General features: G+C 43.3%; 1 protein-coding gene across 7 annotated transcripts in view; it reads right to left on the reverse strand.

Moving 5' to 3' along the window:
* APBB2 (amyloid beta precursor protein binding family B member 2) overlaps positions 1–10074 on the reverse strand; it is a 164358-nt gene extending 154284 nt beyond the window's left edge. For all 7 annotated transcript variants that reach the window (XM_030947703.1, XM_030947710.1, XM_030947707.1 and 4 more), the window contains exon 1: positions 9991–10074. The gene's annotated coding sequence lies outside the window, so the exon portion shown is untranslated. The remainder of the gene's footprint in view (positions 1–9990) is intronic.
* Between the last annotated feature and the right edge of the window lie 2471 nt (positions 10075–12545).

Here is a 12545-nt window from a genome sequence, read left to right on the forward strand (position 1 = left end):
ATCCACTTTTACCAACCAGCTGTGGTACTTGACAAGCTTTGCACAGGGTCTCTCATGGCCTATTAAAACTCTCTGTTGTGCTGTGAAAGCATTTAAGGTAGCTTATGCTTCTGAATTGGAGATGATAAAAGCCACAGACACTGCTACATTAGGAATAGCCAAGAAAATGCAGAGGAACATAGCTTGTATGTGAAACTCCCATGTGGAAACATCAGTTTCTGCAAAACAAAATGCAATTATTTGCAAATTTGGTTACTTAGAATCTCACAGGATAAACCCTGGCCTGTCTTTGAAACAGACAAGGAAGGAGAGGAAAGAAAGAAACCTAGAAAACATTTTTAAATGTATTTATTTGTACTTTGCACAGACTATGCCTCCCCACTGCTCCACAGAAGATATCCAGGTTGGCATCTAACTCTGTGCAAGTGACTTGGGCTTATTTTACTGTTGCATTTTGCAGCAAATGTCATCATCTAGCTCCTCTGTGTAATTAAAATTCCTCTTTATCTCTTTATGTACTAGCTCCTGCCTCCACCTGAGTCCTCTGGCAGGTGTCCTTCCTGAGCCAGCCTTTGGGAGCACCAGCATCTTCTTTTTGGAATTGCAGGGTGTATGTGTCACTCTCCTCAGAGCATCTCCTCTGTCAGTTTAAAATCTATTCAAAATCAGTTTCATCCTCTACTATCAAGGATCTAGAATTTCACCACCTCCTTTCAAGCTCACTTTGTGCAAGGAAGATACACATCCTGCCATAACAGCACACTGCATCTACCCATGCTTAAAATATTTGCTTGCAACCCCAGCTCTAAGAACAACCCCAGAATGGGGAAAGCCCAGCTCCCTGCTTGAACACCGGCTGCCTGAGGAAGTTATCAAGTATTTGCACTCAGCAGCAGGGACAACTCAGGACAGGCTCACACTGTGTGCCAAGGGAGAGTGCTCTAGGAGAACTCTGGACATGCTCACACTGTGTGCCACGGAAGAGCTCTCTAGGGACAGCCTGCTGACACTGTGCCAAAAGTACCCACCCTTTGTTCTAGTGTCATTAGTTCTCTCAGAGTAAACATCAGCAGCCTGTGAATTTTCCATCCCTGTACTGCAGCAAAGGCAGTACAGGCAGCAGAAGCTAAAGCTCAACACTAGCTAGGTTTGAAGCCGGATCAGCACATCCTGAATCAGCCCCACACTATCCAGTCTTGGTTTTACAGCCAGCATGCTGTGTGGGCTGACAGTCTTATTTTAAACCTTTGCATATGTGTTATTTAACCCACAAATTTAAAATTAACTTGGGACTTACAGACATGAACCTTAACTCCTCCTTTTGAGGAGTAATAGGATTTATCAGGCCAAAAATTAAGAAACTCGAATTTCTGATTTATAGCAGAAGCTCGTATTTCCTAATTTAAGTCCTAGTGCAAGCTGGGATACCAGATCAAGCGCTATTTTTTCCAGCTCTATATTTACACTTCAAGGACTATGCAGAAGCACAGAGCAGAAGCAAAAATTCAGCTAAATGCCTCAATTGTGAGCCTTTTGAGGAAGGTTCAGAGAAGTTTGGGTTACATGTCTTCAAACAGGTTTTCAAAGCAGTATAGATCTAGACATCCATCACAACTCAAGAAAGAGGACTCAAACTTTAAATTTAGGAAAATAATAGCTTTACCTTGCATATGCACAGAAGCTTAGAAAAGCTTTGAGACAAAAAGGAGGGTTTCTCTTCTGCTCTAGCAGGATGTGCAGCTGAAGAATTTCAGCCTCACCCATGCAAAATTAGATATTTATTTTGGATAAATCCCACAAAATGCTTTCCGCCCAGCCAGCACTCCTACCTGCTGGTTTGGCAGCAGCAGAGGCAGGCTCTGTGCTGCAGGATGGCAGGCAGCCAGCCACCAGCTCCTGGGCCTCTCCACACTGGCAGGGTACACTGCTCAGTGCAGCCTTGGGGTTACCGCAAGGCAAGCACAGGGACAGCTCTCAGCTGCCACATCTCTGAGCCTACAAGGGTCACCAGAGCCTCTGCTACCAGGGAAACAGCAAATTTAGGGATGTACCTTGCCATACCGTGCCTGTCAGCCGTTCCCTTCCCTGTAAGGTATGCACATACATTGGAAAGGAGGGAGAACAAACATAACCCCCTGACTTGCTGGTTGGACCAGGGAAGCACTGAGGGATCCTCCTGTTTTCTGCCTAAAAACAAGCAAGTAAAACCCTATCACATCATTCTATGTGTTCCTACACACTGGCTGCCCAAAAGGACAGCATGGAGACTGTTTTTCAGGACCAACGTGTTGTCATTACATTACAAACGTTCTATTATCATTACATTGCAAGGGTTCCATATTGCTAGAGCTTCACACCTCCTTGATATTTCTTGTAGGCAGCGCCTCCAAGCACTGACTCTTCCTTATCCTCACAGTAGCCAACTGACTCCAGTTCCCTCAACCAACCAATCCACTCTTTTATAACACTCTTCTTATTGGCTACAGGTGTGGCCTGTTAAAGTCAGGCCTGTTCCCAATCTCTAATAATTGGCTCAGCTGCAACTCTTTAGGGGGTAAGATTACTTTCTATACTACCTTTATTTTCTTATATTGTATCCCCCTACACCAACATGCAACATATGCTGGCTGAGTTTTAGCCCAAAGCAAGATGGAAAACAACAGAAATGCAACTCCTGCCTGAGGTACACACCTTTAAGCATGCTCTGAGGATCCCCTGACTTCAGGATTTTTTTGGCATCAAGCCTCACTGACACCCCTCAGAGTCTCCCAATTGCCCCTTTTGTTCCCCTTCCCCAGGCAGACTCCTCACTGAGAATTCCTGAATTTTCTGTGATCTGCCATCAAGGATTACACTTTAGTGCAAGGGCATCACAATACTGACATGCTGCTAGGCTGCAAAGACAAACTTCCCAGGGAACACTTAAGCCATTTCCCTGACAAACTGCACCATCTTTATCACATTAGGACATACCTATATTGGTTTTCAGAAAAGAATTACTGATCCCTCAATGCTGATATGCCTCTAACAGAAAGCTTCCTATATTTTAGCAGATACAGAATCATCATTTTTGCCCATGTTTAAATCTGTACTTGTGAAGGGAAATATACAGGACATTTCACTGAAAAAGTTTACACATGTCAGTGCTGACCTAACAGCATGCAAAGGTTATAAATTAAGGTTAAACCACATGTACATAATTAGGCATTGTTTGCTAGCAGTTCTTGCACATGCTTAAATAATAACATACGCTTAAAGCCAACATTACTTTGTGTTACTTCAATATCCTGTTAGTCCTCTTAGCAACCTACAAAGTTATCTAACAATAAGTCCAATCTCAAATGTTTCCAAGAAGCAAACTTTAAATAATTAAAAATATGGGGTTTTTCTAATGTCTCTCTTTTCAAATACACAAGCATCATCAAACATTTTTCCTAAATTTCCTAAAGTTTGACATTAAGAGAATTAATGTCAAACTTCTCAAAAAAATTTTTAAAATCCCATTTGTCTGAGTACATGTATCTTTTCACATACAGCTGTGTTAAATCATTCCCTTTACTGATGGTTCCTGTGCTGTTTCACTGTTTTCTTGAATTATGGTGGGGAAAAGGGAGAGGGAAGGAAAGAGAAGAAGGAAAGGAAAAAAAAAAAAAAAAGAAGAAAAAGGCAAGCAGGCTCCCACACAACTCAAAAAATATGAGTTATTTCCCAACCTGCCACTCCACCAGAGTGCCTGACCTGGTGAGATCTCACATTCCCCAAAGGTTTTACACCCACATGGGTATCAGGAAAAAAAACCCAAAAACCCCCAAAAACTCCATCAACCAAGTACCATGGAGATCTGCCTCTCCTGCTCACACAGGAGGCAAGCAGGGTGCCAAGGAGACAAGATCATCACATAGTGCTGAAGGTTTTCTTAATGCCACGTGCATCCCAAACACCCAGGCTGCCTACTGTATTTACTTCCAAATGAATCTTGATGTAAGTTCATAGATTTATTTTATACAGATTCCTATGTATCATCAACTCATTTACACAATGTAATTAAACTTTCTTTCCATTATGCTGCATTTAAATCCCAATTTGATCTGTCAAGTGCCAGGTTCTCCATGGGACAGAATTTCTCCTCCTTATTTCTCTTCCTTGCAGCTCCCTTTCATGTTTCTTGGTGGTTCTCTGCACAGCTTTCTCCATAGCTACACAATTCAACACCTTGCTAAGAAATATCTCTTCCTAACAATAAACCTCTTTGCAAATAGAATTAACAAGGCAAGTGTAAACACAAGAACAATGAATTAGTTGCCATATTTACCCAAACTACTGCTTACACTTCTTTATGAAGTAGTAAATGAAATTCTACATTAGATACACAGGATAGCTTAATGTCAAGCTCCTCATTTGCTGAATTCTGCAGCTGGCTTGTAGGAACCCTGCAGCATCTCCCTTCAATTCATCTGAGAAATTATACTTACAACAAAGTTTCCAATAAAGTCTTAACTAACTTGTGGCAATATTAGTCACACTAATGACTGCCATTTAATAACTATCCTGAGAACACTGCGAAGAAAAGATACGTTTCTACACCAGACCAGATAACAACAACAAAACATATAAAGCTTATGGTAGCTTCTTCTGTTAAAACAAGTTAATTCATAAAGGTAAGGAACATTAAGGGCTGTCAATTTCCTTCTCTCTGGAATCTGTCCTTCACACATAGTAATTACACTGGGAAACCTCCCTCCATAACCAATTAGTGGACATAAGGAAAAAATCAGCTGTGACTAAGAGAGTACTGCATTTTAACACCAACATTAAATCCAAATGGTATTTTTAAACACATCATCTACATTTGAAATCTGCAGAAGTACTTTAGAAATGTTCCTTTTGGTGCCTTTGAAAATTAAACTGCACTTTCACTAAAGGCAAAGAAAAAGAAACCACCAACAAAACAACTAAACACACTGCAAAATTGCTTAAAAGCATATCATAGTGAAGCATGACTAGTGCTTCCAGGAGGGTTTTCCCAAAGGCAGACAGAGCTGATACTTTGTCTGACAGGGTATATTATCTGGAGTGCAATATAATCCTGCAAAGAAGACAAAGGGAAAAAAAGATTCCCCTTAAGTCTTCTCCAGAAAATAAGAACAGCCAAACCATAATAAATCACAGAGTTATAACTCCATTTTGGCATAGCTACAGGAGGACACCATTGAGATTTTAGTGGGGGTTTTTAAACTGTGAAGTCAGACAGATTAAACTGTCAAATATAAGTCTGCCATGAGTTTGCTTAAAGTACTTTACAGCCATAGCACTATTCATAAGTTAAAACAAACCAGAATTACAGACACTGGCTATCTGGGACTGGGATCAGAAGAAAAATTTGCATGTATTATTTTCTAGGAAACCTCCCTTTGTCACATATTACTTTTAATGCACTACTACTCAAGCTAGTAGTTTACATTCATGAATTCCTAGACTGAACTGTGCCCAGCTTCATTCAACTGAGATCAGTGCTCAGTATCAAATGCAGCAAAGACTACTGATAAAGGCACATATTTGCATCTAGTTAATCATCCTAATTAGTATGCAGACCACTTTAAAAATGCACTAATCAGTGTTACACTCAGATGCAGGGTTTGTTCAGCAATTAAAGTCATGATCTAAACACTTACCCAAACAAATATCACATTTTCAGAGGAGACTGAAGCTCAGCACGTTGCAGTTAAAGAAAGAAAATGGCTTTAACACTGGGGGACAGAACTTTGAGGCTGACCTTAGATCTCCAGCTAAATCGAGTTTCATCTTTTTAAGTCATAAAGAAATCCACTTTCCCTAACAAGGTTAACTCACTATCCTGAGAGTGATGGAGGCCAAGTGTCTGCTGCCTTCGTCAGGGCAGACTCCTACATTCACTTCCCATAGCCTTGCTGCAGGGTCTGCTCTTACACCCTTGGCAACAGACTTCAGCAACCAGGACCTCCCAGATGAGGCACAGATAAACCAGTGGTCACCAGCAATCTCAGGGCATCCTCCACACAACATCAACTCCCTCAAATTCTCCTGCCAGAGCTCTACAGCCTCCTACCTGTAGCACCCCTTGCAGGTGAATGGAAAGCGGTAAAAGAGACAACAATCTCAGCAGGGATCCAGGGAAAGTCAAGCAGAAAGCAGGAATTTTTTTCACAGCCAGGAGCAGAGCTACACACAAGCAGCACTCCTGGCTGAAGGCCATAGGGACTGCAACAAGGTTCCAGGAGGCTGCAGACAGACCAGACAGGCATTTGGAACCAAAAACCACCAAATGTTTTGAAGGGAAAGCTTGCACCCAAGTCTGGTAACACCAAGCTGAGAACAGCCAGAGCTTCAGAGAGTATCTATAGAGAAGATTTTGAATAAGGGCATGCTGTTCTTATTTTTCCTTTGACATCTGCTTTCATGGTGACCAAAAAAAGAAAAAGGGAAAGGGGAAGAAAGAAAAAAGGTTGCAGAAGACAACAGATTACAAGGAAAGCAGGCTGAAGGGTAAAAAGAATTAGGCAATTAAAGCAGGACACCACACAAAGCATTACAAAATGCTCTGCTTCTTAAATCTCTGGGAACAGCATAGATCAGCGCTCTGTCCAAAGCATAACGAGACAAGGAAACAGGCACAGAGATGCTGGGATACTGATCCTCATGAGAAGCAGTCAGGTTCTGCTGACAGTCACAGCACCCATTATACAGCATCTGCAGCTGGTTGCATTCCTTGTTGCACACACAATATTTTTCAAACCAACTACAGACCTCATACAAGTTCAACTACTGCAACCACCATGCCAGATAACTCAGCTATTCTGCAGGACAACAAATGAGACAAATCCCAAGCACAACTGGATCACTAGACTTGTTTTCAAATTTGTTTTAACTTCATTTAATTATGGTCTTCCAGTCACAGCATACCTTGGAGAACTGGTCTCAGTTTACACTATCTGGGTCTACTGTACAGCCCCCCGAAGAAGTGCTTTTTGAGAGGATTTATGAATTACATATGGGGGGGCAGAATTGCTGCAGTTCATTTTTAACTTGAAAGTTAAAAAGCCCAAGCAGCTCATATATACAAACACATAGTTTCCTTTTGCACAGCTTGTAGTTTAAGGAAAAGGATTTTCCACACAATTAGATGCAGTTGTTAGACAATACATTATTTTAGTGGAGAAAAAAACTAACAAGCAAAACATTTCAGAAAGCAGCCACTAAGCACATTACAACCATGCAGCAATACAAGCTGTAAAGCAGGCATTTTTATACCAGTTTTGTAATGTCAGATTTTAAAAATAAGAAACACTATACACATAAAATCTATATTAAGTTAACTCAGACATACAGAAAAGCTTTTCCTGAGTTAACAAGCCTTCTCTCCTACTGCCACAGCCAAACATACAATACAGGTTTCCTCAACATATCCTCAAGACCAGTTAAGGGGTTTACTCCATTTATCCTATTTTAAGGTTGTTCTAGAACCTGAGCCCATTTTGAGAAGAAACTGGAAATTTCAGCTTGTTTATCCCTGCCAGTTTATATCCATTTCCTCACATGCCAACATTGATCTTTAGGTTAAATAGCTCCTCTCTCCCTTTCTAGTGTTTATATCCCAGCTGTACTTGCAGACTGCAATCATATTCCATCTCACCCTTATTTGCTAGGCTAAACAAGCCAGGCTTTCCTTGTCTTCTGTGGAATAATTGACACTGCTGTCCTCCAGCCTCAGTCTGCACTGTCCCATCTGCAGCACAGGTGAGAGAACCCGTGGCTGCCACACCCCAGGAGCTCATACCCGTTCCACCACTGCTCCTGATGTGTCCTGGCCTGACATCCTCCACCATCACCTTCACTTCTCCACAGCAGCAGCTTGGTCAGGGATCAGCCAGTGCACCCAGCACATCCTGCCTCTACTGCTCCCCTCCCAGTAATGGAGCTCTTTGCTCACAGCAGGGTACAAAGGTAGGACTTCGTGTCCCGCTAGAAAGGGATGTACAGGATAGTTTGTTTTCAAGGTGGATGATTTGTTCAAGTATGACTACACATCCTGTGTCAAAGCTTGCTATCTGACCCAGATGTAATCAGTCAGTTGCTCACCATTACCATCAACTACCAGGATTCACTTCAGTTTTTCACAACCTCTGCTAAAAAATCCTTACAGCAGAGGCAATCTCAAGTACTCAAATTCCCCCTTAAGCTCCTGAAGTCACCTCTCTCTTCAGCTCCAATCCTGCAGCAGCCCTTTCTAGGCTCCTCAGGCATTTCCTAAGGAAGACTCCATCCCTCCTGACAAATGGCACAGCAAAGTCTACTCAACACCACACCAAAAATGACCAATTTTGCCACTGGTTTCCAACTTAGCTGCAGAACTGAAAACAAAAAGAATAATCCAGGTTTCCAAGTCATGCATTTCCTCTCCTAGCAAATGATTCCCACAGTTGTAATCTACTATTCAGATGACTCTTGCTGGGAAAGGCATATTCACTCGTGCTGCCTCAGAGCCAAGAATCTTCCTCCTTGTTACAACAGTTATGTTTTCTTCATAACACAGGATAAAATTACTCTTCATCCCAAAGAGTCTTCTCCAGACCTCAGATGACAAAAGACCCCAAAAAATACAAGCCAAAAAGTATTTCACCACACGCTCATTGCTGGAAAGGAAGAACAAAAATATCCTCACTCCGCATGACTGTTCCAGGCAAGGAAATTAATCAGCCAAGATTTTGTCCCAAGGTCACCATAAGAGGATGTCTCTTCCCTTAAGTGCTAGGACATCTGCACTCTTATTTTAACTAAATGCAATTATGCCAGCAGAAAATAGTTTTAAACACAAGACAGACAACTCATTCAGGCATTCAGAAAATACCAGAGCATGACATGTAGGATCTAGAACAAACTGCAGGAGCACACCTCCGAGCCAGAGGACACAGCAAACCTGCAGCAGCTCAGCAGCAACCGTACCTCAGCTCCTGGGGCACCACAGCAGATCTTGGGGAAGCACTGAAACTTGCAGCAGACACTGTTACCCCGAACAACTGACTGCAGACACCATTTACCAAGTACAGCTACCAGCAGCATCCACAACATACAAAGCCTACCAGCACACCACCACTGCAGAGTTGGGCTTTTTCTTGGTTTTGTTATTTTGTGTTTAAAGCCCAGAAGTACACTTACCCTCCCTAGCAAGCAGGAGCCCAGCCAAGAATTATAAAGCATTGCAAACAAGCAGGCAAAGCAATGAAGTACAAATACAAACCGTTACACTTTCCATTTTATCTGTCTCTCTAGCCGCAACGAAAAGTAGCTCCGTTGCTGCCTTGGGACCCAAGCAAATTCCTGACAACTTCCAAGACGGATTCATGGGGTCCACGTTTTGTTCCGAGGACCGTATTTTTCCCATTTGAAGCCCCGCGTGTAACCCTCGATTTAATCAGAGAGCTCAACCCGCTCACTCTACTAATAAAAAAAAAAAACAAAAAAAACAAAACACCAAACAAAAAAACCCCGACACAACAAAAAAACACAAAACCAAAAAGGAAAACAAAACAAACCTACTACAGACACTTTTACCATTTTCCAGGCTGTTTTAGCGCACCACCAGCAGCAGAACAAGACCAGCTGCCGCTGCTCTTCGCCGCCCGCGGGAGCAGAGCCCACGCTCGCCGCAGGCTCGGCCAGCGCTCTGCAGCAGCAGCAGCGGCAGCGCTCCTGCACACCGGGGGAAGACAGCGGACCGCAGGCCGGCCTCGGCCCCGCACCCCCGAGACCGGAATGCGCCGGAATGGCCCCGAGCAAGGGCGGCGGGACCCTCTCCCGGCCTCCTGGCCGGTCCCACCGGCAGCGGGCCGGGCGGAGCTGCGGCACCGCGGGCGGCCGCGCACCGGGGCTCTGCCGCGGGACGGTGCCGTGCCCCGCCGTGCCGTGCCGTGCCCTGCCGTGCCGTGCCCTCCCGCCGCCCGCCGCGGAACGCACCTGCCCGCCGCGCCGCTCCGCCGCCCGCCCCGGAGGCGCCCGAAGCCGCTGCGGGATGCGGCCAGCCTTCCGGAAACGCTTCCCAGCCCGCTGCGCTTACCCAGGAAACGATTCCGGCCGCCGGCCGCCACCGCCCCTCCTCTCCCTCCGCCCCGGCCGCCGCCCAGAGCCGCGGCCCGCAGGGTGGCGCGCGGGCGGGGCCAGGGGCGATGGCCGCGGCGCCGTGGCGGCAGCGTGCCCGCCGGACCTGCTCCCGGCCCCCTGACCCGGCCCGGCCCGCCACGGTCAGCAGCTCACATCAGAGCAGATGCACCTTTGTGAAGGTGTAGAGGTTGTGTGTGAGGCAGGTCTACCCCCTAGGAAAAAAAAAAAAAATTTCTCCTTAGGGAAAAAAGAAGGGTCTGGCTCGTGCTTGGCAAGTGTAGTAATGCCCGTGTCAGGTGAGGCAGTGGTAATGACTCTCCTAAAATGCCACCTGCTGTATCCCAGTGCTCCTCTGGCAATAGTGAGGGACAGAGGTAGACAGGGAGACAGCCAGGTAGGCTGGGAAGCCCTAGAAGATTTTATCACTCTCTACAATTACCCGAAAGGAGGTTGTAGACAGCTCCACTCGGGTTTGGTCACTTGTCCCAGGTAAAAAGCAATAGGACAAGAAGAAACAGCCAGAAGTTGCACTATGGGAGGTTTATGCTGGATATTAAGGAAAGGTTCTTCACTGAACGGGTTGTTAAGCATTGGAACAGGGAAATGGTGGAATCGCCATCTCTGAAGGTATTTAACAGGATGAGTAGATGTAGTACTTGGGGATATGGTTTGGTGGTGGACTTGGAGTGTCGGGTTAATGATTGGACTTCACGATCTTAGATATCTTTTCCAACCCTAACAATTGTATGTTTCTATGATTTTAAGTATTGTTTTTCACAGTGGATATGGGCACAAAGTAGCAACATGGCAGCGGGTTACACACACACATGGCTGATGAGCATTAGCAAACTCCATCTGGTCATGGATTAATGGAGTGTGCTTGGCATGAGCATAGGCTCCAGGCAGCTCTGTTCTGGTTGGTTTCAAAGCTCAGGTAACCAGTGTGAATGGAAAGGAATGAGGTGTTCTCGTGTGCAGAAAACAAACGAGTAAAGGACCAGGCCTGGCAACTTTGCTGCTCTAACCTGCATGCACTGCTGTAGGGTCACGGCTCAGATTAAATCCCTACACACATCTTGAGATGGATGAGTAGGGAATCACAGCAACGGCCCAGACAGTTAGAAATGAAGCTTAATAGAACACACCCATAGGAAGATATTTCTGTTTAATACTTTCCAAATATGTGGAATATTTTCTGTTCTGTCAAGCTAGGTTTTTGAGATTGCAGGGGAAGAAACTGGTCATTGCTAAAGCAAAAAATTCAACATAGGATGGTAGTTCAGTGGAGAGCATGTAATAGACCTTTTACTTCTACACCTCCTAACAATTTTAGGAGGTCTCTGGAACAGCAGATGCAAAACAATCAGCAGTAAAATAGTGTCATATTGGAGTGACCTAAAATGTATAAGGAGGTCAAAGAAATCTATTATAAATGAAATTGGCATCTTATACATTTTCTGACATGTTCTTGTAAATGTAAACACATTTAGTAGTCCTACTGAAGTGCCCAAGTCTGCTTTCAAATTTATCACACCTTTTACAACTCCAAATCTATTTATCTGCAAGAGACAATGTTTCCTATGCATTCCATAACCTTCTTCTGTGTTTTGTTCCCTGCCTTTACAATCATGTTCCTGGTCATAACAGAACACTCACGAACTGAGAACAATTTAAAGGATCATTAAGATTAATAGCAATATTAAGTCTTTAATTAAAAATATTTATGTTTTTAGAAGATCATATTGACATCCACCAGCTTAAAGAACAGAAAGAAATATTTGTAATTATAAGTGCTATCCCGATGACAGGAAGAAACAACAATTAGATGAAGACATACAACAGTTAGGCAAAGTAATTCAGAGCAAAGCACCTAAAAATTATACTTTAATATTTAATAACTTACTCTTAAATGTATTTTTCTTTTTCATAAAATTTTTCCACTTTTTCCATTTGTCTTAAAATTGGATGTGATTTAATCTAACATTTTTATAACCTAATACTCACATTTTAATTTATATTTTTAGATTCAAGACTAAGAAGATGGCCCAGAAAAGCCTCTAAATAGTTATAATGATCTGTAATAAAATCATGTTATTGTGATCAGTTTCAGAAGGACCTATGACGTCCAGAGACATCCAAAGGTGATTCATCACATTCCAGCATTTGCAAATCAGGTTGCTTTCCTCTTTAACAAAGCACATTATCCAGCAGGAGGGAAAGCTTTTATGCTTTGACAGCATACTGGAGAAGAATTCTCCGTGGAATATGCATTATATCTACTTTAGAGATGCAAGACAACTAGCAGATTACCAAGGTTATTAGTGAATACCCTATTAATAAATTTCCCTGACAGAAATGCTCAAGCAAGATATTCAGAAATTAATGTTCCTTTGATAAAAATAAATGTAATA

This window comes from Camarhynchus parvulus, chromosome 4, assembly GCF_901933205.1.
Source record: "Camarhynchus parvulus chromosome 4, STF_HiC, whole genome shotgun sequence".
NCBI lineage: Eukaryota > Metazoa > Chordata > Aves > Passeriformes > Thraupidae > Camarhynchus > Camarhynchus parvulus.